Consider the following 6,758-nt stretch of genomic DNA (forward strand, 5'->3'; position numbering starts at 1 on the left):
ATGCTTATATCAGGTGCATGAGATGAGCCATTTTTAGGTGTTTTGCTACAACTTGTTAAGACCCTTCAAGGCCACTAAAACATAAATTTGTGCTAAATTGGTAAAGAAGGAGCTGAAAAACAAAATACTGAAATTAGAAGACCCAAGGTACAGATGGGTGGTGAAGTTTTGGACAGCCACCAATCATTGTACTTGAGGGGCTTCTGCAAAACACCAAAAACACCAATCAAAAAATGGGTAATCAGGTAAACAGTAGCCTTAAAATGTAAAATTAAAGCTAAAAACTAAAGAATAAATCAGCTTAAATCCTGTTTCTCCTGCAGTTCCTCACCTCTGGAAGCCACCAGCAGGAGTTTGACACATTAACTTGAATATTCCCATCCTCCTGATGGGTGAGGAGACACACTGCTGGTGTTCACACATCCATCCAGCATCAGATTTTATCCCTCCACTGCCTCAGCCCTGCAGCAGACCCCTCTGGGGACGTGTCAGCCAGGGGGACGTGGCTTTGGCATGCCCAGGAATGGCAAAGCAAAACACACCAGCCTTCCCCCAGCCTGGCATTTGGCACAGCTGGCTGAGCAGTTTAATTGGGTTATTAACACATCTCCACGCTGACATCAGGAGCATTAAAGGCTGTGTAAATAGGCTGGGACGAGCAGCAGTGCCAAGGTGCTGCAGGCAGCCTCTCCCCAGCCCCTCCTGGGATTTGTTGGTGTTTTTGCATCCCTGAAATCCTCCAGGGAGCTGCTGGAAGGCAGGAGGCAAAAATCTCAGCTCATTTCTGAGCTGAAGACAGGATGGGTATGGCACACACCAGCCTCATGGTGCATTATTCTTTTTCAGAGCATCCTGGGAGCTGCACTGATGGATCCCAAAATAATGTGGAGAGCTCATTCCTGGCACAGCCTTCTGTGGCTTCATCCCAGGAGGTGAGATGGGCATCACAAACATCACCAGTCCTGGTGCTGGAGTTCCCATCACTGCTGGGGTTTCTCCTCATTCCCTGGGCTTCTTCCCCCACACTCAAGATAGAAGAAAAGGAATTTTAATTATTTTTATTTTTATTTTTTTTTAAAGGGCTTTTTGGCCACTCCCTGTCCACATGCCCAGCCAGCACCAACATTTGGGTGAAGCTGTCCCCGCTCCGAGCTGTGCCCCGTGTCCCGAGGGAGGAGAGGATTAGCAGGGCACTTCAAAGCCTTGTGTAATTGCACTTTCACTCAGCTCTCACGGCTTTTGTTCGCTTCATTTCCACCAGAAATGTCAGGCGAGCCTCCAGGGACAGGGAAAGGATCCCTCTGATGGTGACACCGGGTAGAACAGAGAACGGCACCGGCTGGATTTGGGATCTTCTGGTGCCTCTGGCAGTGAGGACAAATAAATCAGCCGGGGGTTCAGCCCCTCTGGCCTTTGGGACCCGCACAGGGAGCTCTCTGAGCTGCTCCTCTCTGATTTAAAGGGTGACAGCCAGATCTGCATCCCCATCCCCTCCAGCCACCCCACAGGGATGCTGGGCTGGGCTCAAGGGCTTCTCCTGCCTCCCTGAGCTCACTTTCAGAGTGATGCCTCTCTCCTCACACACTCCAGGCAATAAATCCCTTTATTCTGTTGGTTGTGCTGCTTCCGAGTGCTCAAAGCTCAAAGTCTGGAGGGTCGGTGCCCACCTCTCCTCCACTCTTAAATGGAAAAGGTTATTTGAGATTGGAAATGCTTTGAGAAAACAGCACAACAGAGGAGAAACCAGATTGCCTTGGCTGCTGTCTCATGGAGTACCAAGAGTGCTGCTTTAATGGCTTTCCTGCCTGGAGTAGCTGTGCCCTGACTGTCTGCAGTCAGAGCCTGGCCCAGCAGAGCCATTGCCATGGTGCAGCAACAGCTCAGAGATCCCTGATCCTGCCACAGGTGCTGCAGGATTCACTTTTTGCAGGCTCTGACATGGAAACCAAATCATCCACCTCTGGGAGAAAGTTTTAGTCTTTTCTTCAAAAGGTGCAGGTTGTGCAGAAAATGGCAGTGGGGGATGTCACACAGGCACAATCAACCACTTCAGGTGATCTTTAAGTCAATCCTGCCTTAAACTTTCCCTGTTTTTTCCCTCTTTTTCACTAGCTCTGACTAGAAATCATCCTCTACCTTCCTCAATTCCTGACAGTTCATCTGCTGACCAAATCCTGGCTCTGGGGATGTCCTATTTCCTTTGATTTAATCAATCTTCTTTCTGGCAAGTGAGTTTTGAAGAGAGAATGAGCCATTCACTTAGAAAAAAATGCAACTGGTGCATCACAGAAGATAAATATTGGGAACTGGTTTATCTGGTTTGAAAATATGCTCTGATTTTCTTCTCCCCCTGTTCCTGGTGAAGAGTGAACTCTTGTCTCTGACACTGCTCTGGGCTCTTTTCATCTTGGTTGGGACTTAGAAGTGAAGAAATTGAAAATGCAAAAAAGAAAAAAGCCAAAAGAAAAACAAGGGAATGTTTTGAATGTTGGATACTTTTGGTGGGATGCCAGTCAGAGGTGCTGGGTGAAGGCAGGTGATTAAGGGTTTGCCTGGCTCATCCCCAGACATTTTGTTCCTCCTAAATCAGCTTTGCCTCTCCTGAGTGTCAGGTGAACTCAGAGCTTGTCTGTCTTTAGAAATGCCACAAGAACTTCTCATCTGACAAAGGTTTCCTTTGCTGACTGGAATAAAATTCACAGGATAGAGTCACTGTCAGCTCTTGCCATTTTGACTCATTAGGATGTGGAAATTTGAGAGGTTTTGTTATATTAACGACACTTTTTCTGCCTGAAGATCTCTGGGGATCCCAAACCAGGGGTCAGTTTATGGCATTTAAAAGTGGGTTTGCAAGTTCAGTTCAGCCATCAAGGTAGGACCTGCTGCCACAAGGATTTGAGAAGTTCAGTACAAGAACATATTTTTTATGGTTTCCACCTTTTATTTTCTCCTTCATTCCCCTTTCTTCTCTCCTCTCTGTTTTCCCAGCTCTGGTGCTAATAAATTAGATTATCACTTGCTCTAGACCCTTTCATCCCTCAGAGAGCTGCACTGGAAGCTGAAATGCTGCCCCAGTTGGAGGGTTGTGATCTTTGTTAAGGCAAAGAGAGGGGGGAAATAATTTGATTCTCATTCTTTAGAAAACCCTTGTTTGTAGAAGTCACAGGGTTGTATGGTGTATTCCAATTTTCTCCCATTTACATGGGAACAGCAGCATTACCCTCAGAGTCAGGAAAAGATTTCTTCACATTTCCAATTCTGACCAAATGGGAGAAAAAAAATAAAAGCCCTTCCCCCTTATTTGTCTAATTCACAGCAGTTGGGAATGGGCAAGCAGATGACAGAACATCACCCTGCAGGTGCTGTCACAGCACAGCCACTCCTGGGACTGGCTGCTTTCCCTCCCCACTTCCCAGGCTCCCAAAATGTGTTGGAGCTGCTTCCCAGGGGGTTTGGGGCAGGGAAACTCATCAGTGCCCAGCCCAGCTCTGGGATAGGGGGCTCAGCATTGTGTTTTCTCTCCAAACAGATGCTCTGGTCAATAAACAAACACACAAAACTACACAGTTGTCAGAGTTTTTGGAAGTAGAGCCCCCAGAAAAAGCAGAATTCACCGGCTGTGCAGCTTTGTCAAGCAAAGGGGATACTCTGCTCCCATCTGATAAGGTGAGAGGCTGTCCAAAAACAACACTGCCAGCCCATGATCTCATCCACCCAACCAGGAACAGTGCAAAGAAGTGAAAAATTAATGTGAAAAGAGAGAGAGATATCCAGTAGACAGAGGGAATAAACCCTCGGGAGCACCTGAGTCACCGACAGCAAGAACAAACCAGGAGAAACAAAGCTGGGCATGATGTGAGCTCTGACCCTGCCTCAGTCAGGAATCAGGGTGATGGCAGGAGGGCTGAAGGGTGAGGATGGAACCGTTTTTGAGGTGAAATTTTCACTTTGCAAGAGCCTGTTTGCACTTTCAGAGCAAATTGTGCTGCACAGAGGTGACAGCATCACCTGCAGGAGAGAGCAGGGGCTGGAATTGCCAAATGCCAGTGCAGGAGGATGGATGGGGAATGCCCTGGGTAATGAGGAGAGCCAGCAATACTCCTCTGCACTGAAAGTTTCCTTTTTAACCCAAAATTTACCAGAACAAACAAACAAAAAAGAGCATTTTCTCATTTTGAAACTTCCAACTCGCTTCTTGTCACGGCAGTGACAAAGTCCCAGGTTTATTGTTGGAGTGGAGATTAAAAGATCCAACCACAGCCACAGTTGGTAGCAGAGCTCAGAAAGCTGAAAACTTTTGTTAATCAAGTGACAAAATCATTTCTGTTCTTGTGATATGTGGCTCAAAGGGGAGTTGTGAGAATACCCAGCAAACCCAGGAACAAAATTCCTGAAACCCTTATTAATTCACATTTGGTACCTGTAAAATCTCCATTCAGCATCAGTTTTGTGCCATTCCTCCTTGGTTTAGGAAATACTGATAATAACAAAGCACATGTAAAAAGAGAATAAATCATAATTTTTTTCCCATTGTATATTTTTAATGTTTACATTGATCTCTGAGGTTTTGTGGGTGCCTACCCAACAAGAAGGAAATATTCAGCCAGCAGCAGTGGATTGTATTTGCACCTTCAGCAGAGATGTTGATGAGATTTGCTAAAAAGATTGTTGTGCCACAGAGGGGAACAGAAAATTGACACGTTTTTAAGGCCCTTTTGAACACAAGACAGAAAACAGCAGGAGAAGAAGGGTGGAAAGTTTATACAGAAATTACTTCTGAGAATCTGACACTGGCAAAACAAGAAACACATTTCCTTGGTGGAGTGAGGGTTTGCAGGGACTCAGCGAGGCTGCACCGATTCTAATGAGGAAGAAAATGCTGCATTTCCTGAAAACAGAATAAAAACAAAACGAGAAGTCTTAAAGCAGGCAGAGGTGTATAAAAGCGAGCAGGAAAATAAGAGATAGGTGGGAATTGATGGAGGAGGAAAGTGCAGCTGAGTCCCATCAGCCTGGCCAGGGCTCCTTGTGCTGCTGTCAGGGGCTGTGCTTGATGTGTCTGTCTTATCTTCTGCATCAGCCCCAGCGAGCCCGGCTCTTAATGAGCTGATAAATGAGACACTGAGAGCTGCGGCTTAGGGAGAATATTGTCCCTTCAGAGACCCCATTTTTCAAAGGGAACAAATGGCCTCTGGAGCTGCTGGTGACTGGGGTAAAGGATGAGCTGTCTGAAGGCAGGGTTTTTTGGGGGGCATGTGTAGAAAGGAGTGTTTTTAACGAGCTCTGATGGCTGTGACAGCACTGCAGCCGTGGGGATGGGGCTGACCCCTGTCCTGGATGATCCCCCTGGCTTTTCTTGGGATGAGCATCTGGGGATGTGTCCCAGTGCTGCTTGTTTTGAAAATCCTCTTGTAGAATCATCATGGAGTGGTTCAGTTGGAAGGGACCCCAAAGCTCATCTCATCCCACCCCTGCCATGGCAGGGACATCTTCCACTGTCCCAGGTTGCTCCAAACCCCATCCTTGGACACTTCCAGGGATCCAGGGGCAGCTACAGCTCCTCTGGACACCCTGTGCCTCCCCACCCTCACAGGGAAGAATTTCTTCCAGACATCTGACTAAAATTTCCCCTCTTTCATTTTGAATTTCGTTGGTGTTCTTGCACAGATTAATCAGAGAGCCCCTTGTTAATCTTGAGCCCCTTAATTCTGAGCTCACAGATGCAGGAAATTCTCCCACACTGTCCTAAAATATTAGAGCAGTCTGTGTGGCTAATTACATTGTGGGGAATATTTCCTTGAAAATATTGTGAAGCTTCATCCAGGTGAAGAGCAAATAGGGCCAAAGCCTATTTTGTTAGATGAGATATTGGGAAGAAATTATTCCCTGTGAGGATGGGGAGACCCTGGCACAGGTGCCCAGAGAAGCTGTGGCTGCCCCTGGATCTCTGGAATGTCCAAGGCCAGGTTGGATGGGGCTTGGAACACTCTGGGACAGTGGAAGGTGTCCCTGCCATAGCAGGGGTGGCACTGGATGAGCTTTAAGCTCCTTCCAACCCAACCCATTCCACAATTCTGATACAGTGCAGCCCCTACTGGAGAGGCACAGCTTTATGGACACACTTAATTTCCTTCCAATCCACAAAATTATTATAGCACTGGGTTTGAACAACATTAGGAAGATGATGCAATGGATACAACAAAAGCTGCAGTTATCCTGAAGGGATTTCCATGTAATAATATTCAGGCCTTCACAATCAACAGAATCTCTGAACTGTTCAAGTTTCAGCCAACATGGGCAATTAAGAAATCTTACCAAGAAATGTAACTTAACTCCTTATTAGCACTTGGATCCCTATCAGGAACACTGAAAAAAAAAAAACCTAAAAAAAAAAAAAATATCCAACAGCATTTTTCAAATTAGCAGCCTTGAGGGCAATATAATCTTAGTTCAGCCAGAGCAAATCGAGTAGGAATAGTTAATTTAGTTCTAGGAAATTTAAGAATCCCTCATCTCCTCATCAGCAGTAACTTGCTTGTTAGAGGAAGACAAATGGAAAGGTTAATCAGCAAAGATTCACACTGGGGGATTGCTTGGAATGAATCCCTCCTCCCTGGCAGCTCAGGCGAGGTCATGTGTGAGTAACAGGCTCCACTGAAACACGGGGGGCTGCAGAAATGGAAAAGAGAGCCCTGCCTGGCACACACATCTGTCACATCTGGGCAGGAAGGATCCAGAATTGAGCTGCAGAAATGGAA

This window comes from Erithacus rubecula (assembly GCF_903797595.1).
Source record: "Erithacus rubecula genome assembly, chromosome: 12".
NCBI lineage: Eukaryota > Metazoa > Chordata > Aves > Passeriformes > Muscicapidae > Erithacus > Erithacus rubecula.